The sequence below is a fragment of the Stenella coeruleoalba genome (assembly GCF_951394435.1).
Source record: "Stenella coeruleoalba genome assembly, chromosome: 8".
Classification (NCBI taxonomy): domain Eukaryota; kingdom Metazoa; phylum Chordata; class Mammalia; order Artiodactyla; family Delphinidae; genus Stenella; species Stenella coeruleoalba.
In genome coordinates this window covers 44649379-44661854 of record NC_137154.1, presented here as the reverse complement: position 1 = coordinate 44661854, position 12476 = coordinate 44649379, and the positions used below count along the sequence as shown (strand labels likewise).

General features: G+C 45.8%; 1 protein-coding gene across 2 annotated transcripts in view; it reads right to left on the bottom strand.

Moving 5' to 3' along the window:
* Nucleotides 1-12476, bottom strand: part of IRAG1 (inositol 1,4,5-triphosphate receptor associated 1) — a 177851-nt gene that overhangs the window by 120547 nt on the left and 44828 nt on the right. The gene's annotated exons all lie outside the window — the stretch shown is intronic.

Here is a 12476-nt window from a genome sequence, read left to right as displayed (position 1 = left end):
TGGAGGCTGCTCCCCACCTTAAGCCCTTGGGATTAACAGAGAGAAGGGCCTGGAAGATGAGCTAATCCCAGACCTGGCACCAGCCCCGGGGCTTCAATTCCTTCTCTTTCACTTGACAGTCCTGTGCTCTTAACCTCATGGAGACTCAGCAGTCTCCTCCTCTCTAAAGTGGGAATCATAGTGATCACACGTGCCTAACTCCTAGGGTTGCAGGAGGATTCAATGAGATAATATTGAAGGGCTTAGCAGAGTGCCAGCACCTCAAACTTGCTGATCAACAGAAATTAGTTTCCTGCCTGGACACAGGTGAGGAAGGGCTGCCTGTCTCCTGGAAGTCCACACCCTGCCCTGACTCACTCCTCACCACCTTGTGTGCAGCACACCCGCGAGAAAGATCATGGCACTGCGGGCCCTGAACCAGTCACATGTGGGCTCCAGCCCTCTTCTGCAGTTAGAGGCAGCTCAGAGAAGCCCTGAGTAGGGTTGTCAGATAAAATACAGAACACTCACTTAAATCTGAATTTCAGATAAACAACACTTATCTTTTAGTATAAGTATGTCCCAGATATCGCACAAGACATACTTTTTTTTTTTTTTTTTTTTTTTTTTGGCTGCGTTGGGTCTTCATTGCTGCGCGTGGGCTTTCTCTAGTCGTGGCAAGTAGGGGCTACTCTTCACTGCAGGGCGTGGGCTTCTCATTCCGGTGGCTTCTCTTGTTGCGGAGCACGGGCTCTAGGCGTGCAGGCTTCAGTAGTTGTGGCTTGCGGGCTCTAGAGCGCAGGCTCAGTAGTTGTGGCACACGGGCTCAATTGCTCTGTGGCATGTGGGATCTTCCCGGACCAGGGCTTGAACCCGTGTCCCCTGCATTGGCAGGTGGATTCCCAACCACTGTACCACCAGGGAAGTCCATGAGACATACTTATATTAAAAAAATATGTTTTTTATTTTTATTATTTTTTAACATCTTTATTGGAGTATAATTGCTTTACAATGGTGTGTTAGTTTCTGCTTTATAACAAAGTGAATCAGCTATACGTATACATATATCCCCATATCTCCTCCCTCTTGCGTCTCCCTCCCACCCTCCCAATCCCACCCCTCTAGATGGTCACAAAGCACCGAACTGATCTCCCTGTGCTGTGCGGCTGCTTCCCACTAGCTATCTATTTTACATTTGGTAGTGTATATATGTCCATGTCACTCTATAATTTTGTCCCAGCTTACCCTTCCCTCTCCCCGTGTCCTCAAGTCCATTCTCTACGTCTGCATCTTTGTTCCTGTCCTGACCTAGTTTCCTCAGAACCTTTTTTTTTTTTAGATTCCATATATATGTGTTAGCATACGGTATTTGTTTTTCTCTTTCTGACTTACTTCACTCTGTATGACAGTCTCTAGGTCCATCCACCTCACTACAAATAACTCAATTTCATTTCTTTATATGGCTAAGTAATATGCCATTGTATATATGTGCCACATCTTCTTTATCCATTCATCTGTTGATGGGCACTTAGGTTGCTTCCATGTCCTGGCTATTGTAAATAGAGCTGCAATGAACATTGTGGTACATGACTCTTTTTGAATTACAGTTTTCTCAGGGTATATGCCCAGTAGTGGGATTGCTGGGTCATATGGTAGTTCTATTTGTAGTTTTTTAAGGAACCTCCATAGTGTTCTCCACAGTGGCTGTACCAACTTACATTCCCACCAACAGTGCAAGAAGGTTCCCTTTTCTCCACACCCGCTCCAGCATTCATTGTTTGTAGATTTTTTGATGATGGTCATTCTGACCGGTGTGATGTGATACCTCATTGTAGTTTTGATTTGCATTTCTCTAAGATTAGTGATGTGGAACATCCTTTCATGTGTTTGTTGGCAATCTGTATATCTAAAAGAAATAAGTTTTTTAATCTGAAATTCTAATTTAACTGCTCATCCTGTATTTTTATTTGCTAAATCTGGCAATTCTAGCCGTGGGCCATCACTTGACACTTCAGAAAGCATTCACCTGTCATGCTGAGAGCTCTAGGGGTTGGTGCTTCAAGGCTTGTAGTCTCAAGGCCTCCTGGAGACAGCTGCCTGGCTGTACACAGTCCTTATCCCCAGCTCCTGGCCATGGGTCAGTCACCCCAGCCATGGCAGGCTTTCTCTGCCAAACCTGGCCCACTGGGCTTCCATCCCAGCCCCTTCCATGGGCATCCAGTCCTGGACTGTCTCTTCTCCCTGCTTGTTATGAGAGAGATTCCTAATGAGACTGCAGTGCATGCCGTCTGTCACACCCATAAATAACTGTATTTTTGCAGATGGAACCAGAGGCGACTCTCCTGGTTACTAGTCACGCTTTCTCTCAGGCGTCCACCCCTATACATCTGCTGGGAACAGGCCCCCCTGGTAAAGCCACATGGTGGTAACTACTAGAATTGCAGGTATAGGGAATAGAAGGAATTTACCAAACTCTTTAGTGCTGTGTCTCCAACTTCATTGTGCAATAGAACCCCCAAGTGTGAAGTTCTCTGGACCCCTCTTCCAGAAATTCTAATCCTGTGAATCTAAAGTGGGACCCAGGAATCTATATTTTAATTAAGGCCCTCAGGTGATTCTTAGGTAGTTAGTCCAAAGACCTCACTTTAGGGAATGATGCTCCAAAAGTTGATTTTGTGAATCTAGCAGCAAATACTACAAAGACAACTAAAAACAGGTTGAAATGGAACTGAAGGGACTTCGCTGGTGGCGCAGTGGTTAAGAATCTGCCTGACAATGCAGGGGACACAGGTTCGATCCCTGGCCTGGGAAGATCCCACATGCCACGAAGCAACTAAGCCCGTGCACCACAACTACTGAAGCCTGCGTGCCTAGACCCTGTGCTCCACAACGAGAAGCCACTGCAATGAGAAGCCCGCACACCCCAAGGAAGAGTAGCCCCTGCTCACCGCAACTGGAGAAAGCCCGTGCGCAGCAACGAAGACCCAACACAGCCAAAAAAACCCCCAAAACACAAAGAAATGGAACTGAAGGCTTCGTGTGCTTGTGAGGGAGGGTGTGTGTGTGTGTCTGTGTCTGTGTGTGTGTTTCTATGTGTCTGTATGTGTGTATACAGACTGTATGTTGAGCACCTACTATATTCCAACCACTGTATTAGATGCTCTACATAAAAGCATGTACCCTCATAAATGCCCTATGAAATAGAATTATTATACCATTCTTTTGGAAAGGAAACTGAGACTTGAAGAGGCGAAAAGACTTCTCTGTTGTTCCACAACCAGTAAGTGGTAGAGCTAAGAGGTGAACTTACATGGTTTGGCCCTAAAGCTCTCCCCTCTGTACCATACTTCCTCCTCTTCAGCCAGGGCTCCTTAAATTGGGGTTTATGGATAGCCTTCAGTGGTTTCTGAGCCAACTGAAATTGTATGCAAAACACTGTGTGGGGACTTCCCTGGTGGCACAGTGGTTAAGAATCCACCTGCCAATGCAGGGGACACGAGTTCGATCCCTGGTCCAGAAAGATCCCACATGCCGCGGAGCAACTAAGTTCGTGCGCCACAACTACTGAGCCTGTGCTCTACAGCCCGCGAGCCACAACTACAGGAGCCTGCATGCCTAGAGCCCGTGCTCCACAGCAAGAAAAGCCACCACAATGAGAAGCCCGTGCACTGCAATGAAGAGTAGCCCCTGCTCGCCTCAACCAGAGAAAGCCCGCGCACAGCAACGAAGATCCAACGCAGCCAAAAAATTTTAAAACAAACAAACAAAAAAAACCCCACACTGTGTGATTTCTGTTTTTCTTGGGTACAGTTCCATAGTTTTCACAAAGGGGGTCACCAAATAACTTTTAAAATCATTGCATTAACACAAGCATTTCATGAATCACATTACTGATAGGCATGTGAAATGGAGCATGCTCTATAGAAGACAATTTAGCATGATCAAAATTATAAGGCTCGTATCCTTTGACCCAATTCCACATCTAGGAATTTATTGTACAAACACACTCCCACACTTGGGAAATGACAAATGAACATGATTATTCACTGCAGCTTTGTCTATAAAAGCAAGAGGATTGGAAACAACATAAATGTCCACCAGTTGGGGGCCATGAAAGGTGATGGGTATAGCCACAACTAAGGATGAGAAAGCTCTTTGTGTAGTGACATGAAAAGCCCCCAAGATCACATGGTTAAGTGGAAAAAGTAAGATAACGCGACAGTATAGATATACATACATGCACACAAATGTGCTCATATTCACACATACTCACAAGTACATATGTGTGTGTGTGCACACAATCTTGCTAAAATTAGCACAAGAAACAAATAACATTAACGTTAGTTGCCTATGGGGAGGGAATCTAAGTGGCTGGGGCAAAGGGTATCCACTGTATATCTTCTTTATACATTTCAAGTTTTGGATCATATGAATAAGTCATGTGTTTGCATTCAAAAATAGTAATGAAAAACAAGCATTGCTGGAAAGGGATTTAATCAATTCATCTTCCAGCACTGCTTCCCCCAAATGTCAGAGTATTGGCATGAGCCTGATTAAAGGTTATTTTTGTTTTTTTACTTTTTATTTTGGAATACTTACAGACACACAGGAAGTTGCAAGAATAGTACAAAGAGTCTCACGCACCTTCCCCCAGCTTCCCCCAGTGGTGAGATTGTATATGGCTGCTGTTTGATACGAAAACCAGGAAGTGGGCATTGGTACGTTATTGTTAACTGGACTACAGATCTTATTCTAAAGCTTATTTTAAAAATATAGCCTTCTCATAGCTCGTGTATTCATTTAAAATGTTTATTGAGTGTGCCACACTAGGGTTGGCTGATGAGATGTGGTAGGGACACTTCAGAGCCATCCCTGCCATCATGGGGTGTAGACCAGTGGAGGTGACCCCTTACTTAAATGGAAACAGCATTTGGAGGCCTGGGACCCAGCAGTGCACAAGGAGTGCTGACCACAGCTCTAAAAAAGGCACTGAGTCCCTTGCTGTCCTGGTCATGGAGCTTCACAGCTTGCCTGAAAGCTGACTTTTAATCCTTAAAAGAGCATGAGCAATTACTCGGGCTATATTTATCCTCGTTCCTGGAGCCACACAGGGATTTGGCCTCACTCGACCAAAATCTCCAGCTCATCACTCAATCCATCAGAGACAATCGTGTGTCCTCAGCATCAAAGAGGTGGGCCAGCTGAGGCGCACTGGCACACAGCTGGGGGAAGCTCTCCCCACAGGCCCTCTGACTCAAGGCCAGGGAAAAAGTTTAAAAATCCCATGCCAAAAGCACGTCCTGGGGCTGAGGGAGACCAAGCCAGGAGAAGCAGCAGCTTGCCAAGAACACTGCCAGCTCAGGGACTGGCTGTTGGGATAACCGCACTGGCAGTGCTGGCCTCCTCACCCCTTTTATACTTAGGGACTCTACGCAATACCCAGCACTTAGGAGGCCCCACATGAGTAAGTGAACAGATGAGTGGTCAAATCGGCAGGAATGGCATCCAGGTGTCAATGAAGGTGACAATGACAGGGGTTATTTACTGAACATGGTGCCAGGCACTGTGTTGGCTACTTTACATATAAGGTCTAGTCAGTCCTCACCAAATCCATGTGATGTAGGGCTTCTCATTCCCAAGTCCTAGATGAGGAATCTGGGACATGGAGAGGTCAAGTAGCCTGCTAGTGCCTCACAATCTGTGAACCCAGATCTTTGTGACTCTAGAGTCCCTGGATGTCAAGTTCAAGAGTGCAGACTGGGAACATAAGGTGTCTCCTCTCCCTCCCAGGATCCCATTAAAATAATAGCAAAGGAAGCCTTAAAAAGGAACAAATCCTTAGCCATAAAGGGGATGGGGTGGGGCATGAGTGCACACACTTCTGGAACTGGCAAGAGGATGGAGGAGGGCTGCCTAATGAAGCTGGGACCCTGGACAACCCCCAGAGAAGGGGGCTCAGCTGCTCTGGTGCCCCTGAGAGGCTCTGGACTTCAAAAGCCAGGTGTGACAAGGACAGAAATGAGATGGAGAGTCAAGGGGGTGATTAAAATCTGTGGGCAGAAAGGGCTGGCAAGGAACTACCTCAAGTAACTTTTGTACACAGCACTTGGACTAAATGCCTTCTTCCGGCTAAAGGGAAAGAAGAGCTGTAAACAAATACTGAGTAGACTTCTTTTTCATAGACATATGGATTAGCAATTCTCAGAATGCTTTCTGTGCCTTCTAGGATTAACTAAATTAGTAAATACATTGTAAATAATGCAAGTCAAGTTTCTCACTGTCAAAGGAGGGAATGACCAATATGGAAAGGAGAGAAAACAGAATAAACCATGCAGTGCTGTGTTGGAATTATAGTATTGGAATAAACTGGACGGATGGATGGATGGATGAATGGATGGGTAGATATGTATATGGGCACGTACATGTAAACATATTTATTTACATATATATATATATATATATATACAGATGTGTGTGTTCATGACATATATCTATTTTCTAGCTCTGTCCACTGAGAGGCCTGGAAATAACAATGCTCCAGTAGCAATGAACACACTTTGCACACAAATTTTGGTTAATAAATACCATTCGCCAGTAAAAGGATCCAGGCCTCCTTGGAGAAGTGGGTAATTCTAGGGCTGGGATGGGAAAGTTCAAGATGAGCCTGGAACATCTTACTGTGCCCCAAAGTAAGGAACTGCTTCAAGAATGATGGTGACATGTCAAAAGTACAGAGGACCACTTGAAGGGGCTCTCACTGGCAAAATCTGAGGTAATATGAGCATCAAAGTAACTAATGATAATAAAGGATTATAACCCATGAATAAAAGAAGAATTCACAAGTGGTCCCAGGGTGCACTGGGGAGAGAAAAGATCTTGGCATCCTGACTGCATTAGGCCAGCCCTGGAGGGAACAACCACTGGAAAAATTGTCCTCCACTTTCTCCACTCTGCTTCCAGAGCATGACTTACCCATTTGCTTCAAGGACATGCACTGTGCACATACCCTGGGCCTGGGCCTCTTCTAGGCAGTGAGGTTGCAGAGGCGAGCAAAACGTGACTGCTGACCTCCAGGAGCTTATGGTATAAGAGTCAAGAAAGTAAGTAACATCTATGACTATGGGAGGTGTGTAAAAGTGGCTTGCAAACTGTCTGTCAGTATGCTTACAGAAGGTGTTAGAGTAAAACTCTTCGGTAAGGAAGAATGTGGTGAGTACCATGGATGGGCTGGGCTGGGCTCATTGAACTTGAACTAAGGGCTGCAGGCATTCCAAGGAAGATGTGGGGGCATTAAGGAAGGTTCGATTCTAGAGGAGTGGGCATTTGAGGCAGTCATGCACCCACACAGGTCAAGGTTTCAAGATGTGGAGAGTGGGTCTGGGATGGTGTCTCTAGAGAAGTAAGTGGTGTGGGCCTAAATGTGGCAGCGGGAAAGTGCTAAGGGCTGCCATGGCAGGGTTTCTGTCATGGCGCTGGGCTGAGACGGTCAGACTACAAGGGAACCTTGAACCCTAGGCTTGAGTTTGGACTTGACTCCATGTGGGTTGGGAGCCCCAGGAGGTTTCTAAGCAGGACCAGTGCGTAATGAGAGCTAGGCTTTGGGAAGATTCTTCTAGGACAGGGGGGACCAGTCAGGAGATTAGTGATAAATGTCCTTTGGAGCCAGATGACTCCCAAGGAACTGTGGGGAAATAAATTAATCTCTCCAGTGTCGTTTCCTCTTCTTCAAAATGGGTAAAACTGGGGATTATCTTCAAAAGACCTGTTAAGGCCCACAGGCTGGCCAATTAAAATAGGTACCAATGGCTGTCTTGCTGGAGTTGCTGGGTCCTAGAGGCCCCCTGCAGTTCCAGGCACGAACTCTTCTCTTGCCAGATCATGGGGAGATCCAGGGAATTCTGGGGGGGAGTCCAGGGCAACTGGGGTGGTGGGAGAGAAGTCAGGGGTCTCGGGGCAGGAGCTGTTTACCAACTGACAGGGAAGTACCTCAATATTTGAACAACACATGGCTATGGTGGGGTGGCTGGGGTAAACATTAATTAGCCTGGGTGCTCCTGAAACACCCCATAAAGATGTGGCTCTCAAGAGAGAAGAAGATGTCTAGGATGACCAGGTTGAGCAAATGGATATATAATAGAGTCATTTATAGAGATGGGAAAGTGAACTGGGGGACAGGAGTAATAGACTCACAAGAGTCCCATTTTGGACACATTAAGTTTTAGATGACTATGAAACATCCCAGTGGAGATGACACATGGACAGCTGGACGTCTGAAGCTCTTCACAGAAGTGGCAACAGCAGTGATGAGGGTGGGCAGAAAGACATAGACTCAATAAATTTGTGACCTAACTGCATGTGGGGGGTTGAAAGAAGAGGTCAGGTGACTCCAGAGTTTTGCCCCTGGACAGGGAGAGAAATGCTAATGCCAAAGGGCAGCCAGGAGCAGGCACTCACTGGTTAAGAAAGATGAGTTCAGTGTGAGATGCTGGTGGGATACCTGGATGCAGACAATCAAGTGGAGATGCCCAGCAGATGGTTAGAAATACGGGGTTGCAAGGATTGTTGCTTGAGAGAGGTCCAGACGGGTGGCCTAGATTTTAGAAATATGGATCTCTAGGAGACCTTTAAGTCAAAGGTGAAGATCGTGAACAAGCTACTGGACATTTGGGAGGGCCATGTCAATAAGTGGAATCAGAAGTCAATTTGCAGGGGTTAATTATGGGGTTTGGTGAGGTCTTGGATGTGATGGCGATGAGGCTCATTTCATCATGCACTCAGCAACTATGTGCTGACATGTGTGGGTGGAAAAAGGAAGGAGGATGTGGGTAAGAATGGACTATGATACCAGGGTGATCTTAGATATCCCCAAAGGGGGTAGAGGAGGATTTCAGAGAAGGCGGTACTGCTCTTTGGAGAAGTCTGGATGAGTCTGTCTCCTCCTCTGGGCTCCCCTGGACCCTGTGCTCACACACATCCATCAGAGCAGAGCTTTCATGGCTTACATACCTGTACGTGGGTGTAAATGGACAAAGTTGTTCATGGCTGCCAGTGGTCATTTGGGGATTATGGTGGCCCCAGACCTCACCAACACACGCAAAGAGCTGAGAGGAATCAGTATCTCAGCCTTACTCTTTCCCATTCATAGCCCATGGGAATGCTGGAGCACACCAAAGAGAAACTCGATATTAGACATCTGTCACTTGTTGTTGGAACTTTTCTGCCTCCCCTACCTAACTGTGAGGTCCTCAAAGACAGGGGCCCTAGTGTAGGACTCTCTAAGTGGCAAAGAACAGAAACCCACTCTGGCTGGCTCAAGTGTAAAGGGGGCTGTGCCAGTGATAACTGAATCCCCCCAAAACCTAAGAAAGCATACCGAGACCTCAAGGGAGCAGAAGGCTGTCGGGACCTGAGGCCCCTACTCTGTCTGTCTGTCTTAATGTCTCTGTCCTTCTGTCTCCCTCAGGCCATGTAACCCTCTCTCTCTGCCTGTCTCTCTCTCCCTCTCACCCCCCTCTCTCCTCTCTCCTTCTCTCTGTGCATCTGCTCCCTCCTCCTTCTCCTCTCTCTACTCTTGCTTCTTCTGGACTTTTCCCTTGCTGTGGCTCACATGGCCTCTCAGCTCCAGCTGTTTCCTTCCCCCAACCACCTGACAAGTGTCTTGTTTCAGATTTTCAAGAACATCTGACTGGCCTAGCTTGTCTGTTTAAGCCAAGTCTCTTAAGTCATTAGCTACCTTTGGAGGAGGTATCTCTCTCTGGTCTAAGAGTCAGAGCTGGGGCCATGCGTTAAATACAGTGGCCCTTTTTAGAGCCAGATACTGGCGTCAACCAACCAGCAGCCTCTTTATTCAGAGGATTCTCATTTCCTATGGCCAGGACCTCTTTGAATTCAACCTACTATTGTGTTGGCTCTTGGTTGTAACAACCAAGTCATTCTTGGCTCATGGAAAACCCATTGTCCACTGAGGCACCCAGATCTTTATCACAAAAATTGAGCTATCCCTACCTTGCCCTCCCCTAAACTATCCTGAGTAACTCTGCAGTCTCAGCGTGTTCTCCAAACACAGGATTTCTGCGCTGGTGCCATGATACAAAAGATTGTTTATCTCACCAAAGGAAGAGCCAAACTTTCTCAGATTGTCCTTTCTGGCTTCACATAGGGATGGGTTTTTTTTTTTTTTTTTTTTTTTTGTATGAAAAAGGGAAAGAGATGTGAAGCATAAAAGGATTTTTGAGGTTTGCAAGTTGACATTGCACCATTAAATTAATTCTAACAAAAGCTCGATTTCACTAATCCTGAGAGGAACTTGATCTCCAGATGCACTGACTTACTGGTTGGGTGCCTGCACCACGAGGCCTCTTCCACAGCCCAGAGTTGGGTGTTTTTCCTTTTTAAAAGACTTTGAAGTTGCGAAGAGCATTTATCATTTTTTAAGAGCAAACCCAAAAGAACTCTTGCAAGTAGTTTTGTTCAAGTGAAGGTTAAGTGAATTAAATAGAACAGTCCCCTTTCATAACAACAAAAGAAGAAGAAAGAGGAAGAGGAGAAGTACGGGGAGGTTCTTTTGTTCTTCCTCATCTCCCTGATAGGGAAGGCTGGGCGGCTCCAGGGCTTGGTTCTCAGACCTAGATTCTTTTCTAACTGCACTCACTCCCAAGAGGATCTTATTCGAGCTCAGTGATTTTAAATATCACCTATTTAAACTCTCTGAAGACTCTCAAATGCTCGTGTCCAGTCTGGACCTCGCCCCCAACTCCAAAGTCATATATCCAACTGCCCACTCAACATTCCTCTTGGGTGTCTCATAGTCAGCTCCAACTTAACCCATGCAACCTGCAGGACCTGCTTTGCCCTCAGCTTTCTCCATCTCAGTAAAATGCAAGTCCATCCTTCGAGCTGCTCAAACACAAAACATGACTCATTCATGATTCCCCTTCTTGCTCCCCACACACCCTACAGGAAATCGATCAGAAAATCCTGTTGGCTCTATCTTCAAAATATGTCCAGAATCTGACCATTTCTTGCTACTTCTACCGCTGCTACTCTGGTCTAGGCCTCCATGATTTCTTGCCATGTCATCAACGTAATTGCCTCCTAATTGTTCTTTTGCCCCCACAAAGCAGGCAGAGTGTTTCTTCTCCATCATGAGTTATATCATGACTTACAAGACTTACTTTGTACCAGGTACCATACACGGCAATTTATATCCATCGCTTATTCTCAAAATGTAATCCCCAAAATTGTTCAGTCTGCATTTTCCGGTTAAGGGAGTGAAATGAAATACCTTATCCAGAATCGCACAGCCATTCTTTGAAAGAGCTGGACCCAAACATCTCAAGGCCCTGGCTCTTTCCTTCAATCCAGTTGCTGACAATGAATTTGATTTTCACCCCCAGGAAATCCCTTTCTCAAAGCTGCCTGATGAAGTCAGTGCAATCTAAAGCCAAGTTCATAAAAAGAGATTTTAACAAGATCAGGTAGGTAAAAATTGAAGAAAAGCGGGAAGAACATTTCTGTAGGTCAGTCCTCTTGATGGCAGTTTACCTGCCCAATTTATTCCGTTCAATCAGTAAATCTACCCAACTTATGGTGCGATATATCAGAAAGAGGTTTTTCCACCAGGTACCCTGGGTACCATGAGGATAATACCAACCAGGGCCATATTTACTCTCCTTCCCCTCCTTGGGATTCTGGGCCCGGTAGCATCATTTATTTATTTTTCACATCATTCTGGGTGCAATGTTCCTCAGGCTCAGTACCTCTTTTATTTCAACAATGACAAAAATTGCACAAACAAATATCTGAGCACACCCTCCAAACATGGAGAAATGTCTATGCTTCAGAATTCACAAATGCCCGATCCAATCCATTTGTTTTTGTAAGCTTGAACTTTCACATTTAAAATAAACCATGTACTAGACAAAAGAATTCACTTTGGATCTGAGCCTTCCTTTGTGATCATCCTTCCTTCTTCTGGATTAAAAGCAAAGGACATCTGCGTGTTTTGGATTCTCCAAAAGCTAGTTTTGAGGGGTGTTGGGACCGCCCTCATTTTTGTTGGATGGGGATGCTGCTCAGTTTTTGTTTTTGTTTTTTTTCCTGAATGTTGAAAGCATTCTGGGAATGGAAAACTATACGGCAGGACCCTGAGGGCAGGGCACCTGGGTGACGGGTTCCCTAAGAGCAGTAAGGGACTGAGCGGAGAAGTTACCCCCTGGAAGATGCATAGCTTTGGGCAGCAACCTTGGCTCTGCATGGAGGCTGTCACCCATGACCCACAGGAATCTGCTTGTGCTTCAAATGTGGATATAGGGGGTGGGGTGGAGATTCTGATGGGCTAAAAATATCATGTGAACCAGAAAGGCTCTGAGAAAAGGTATTGTCTGCTATTAAGCAAGACACATCTCAGAACTACGAGAGGTGAAGAAGGGGAGTGTGCCAAAGCACAGAACCAGATTTGATACCAGCTGGCGATCAAGCTCCAGAAACACCAATAG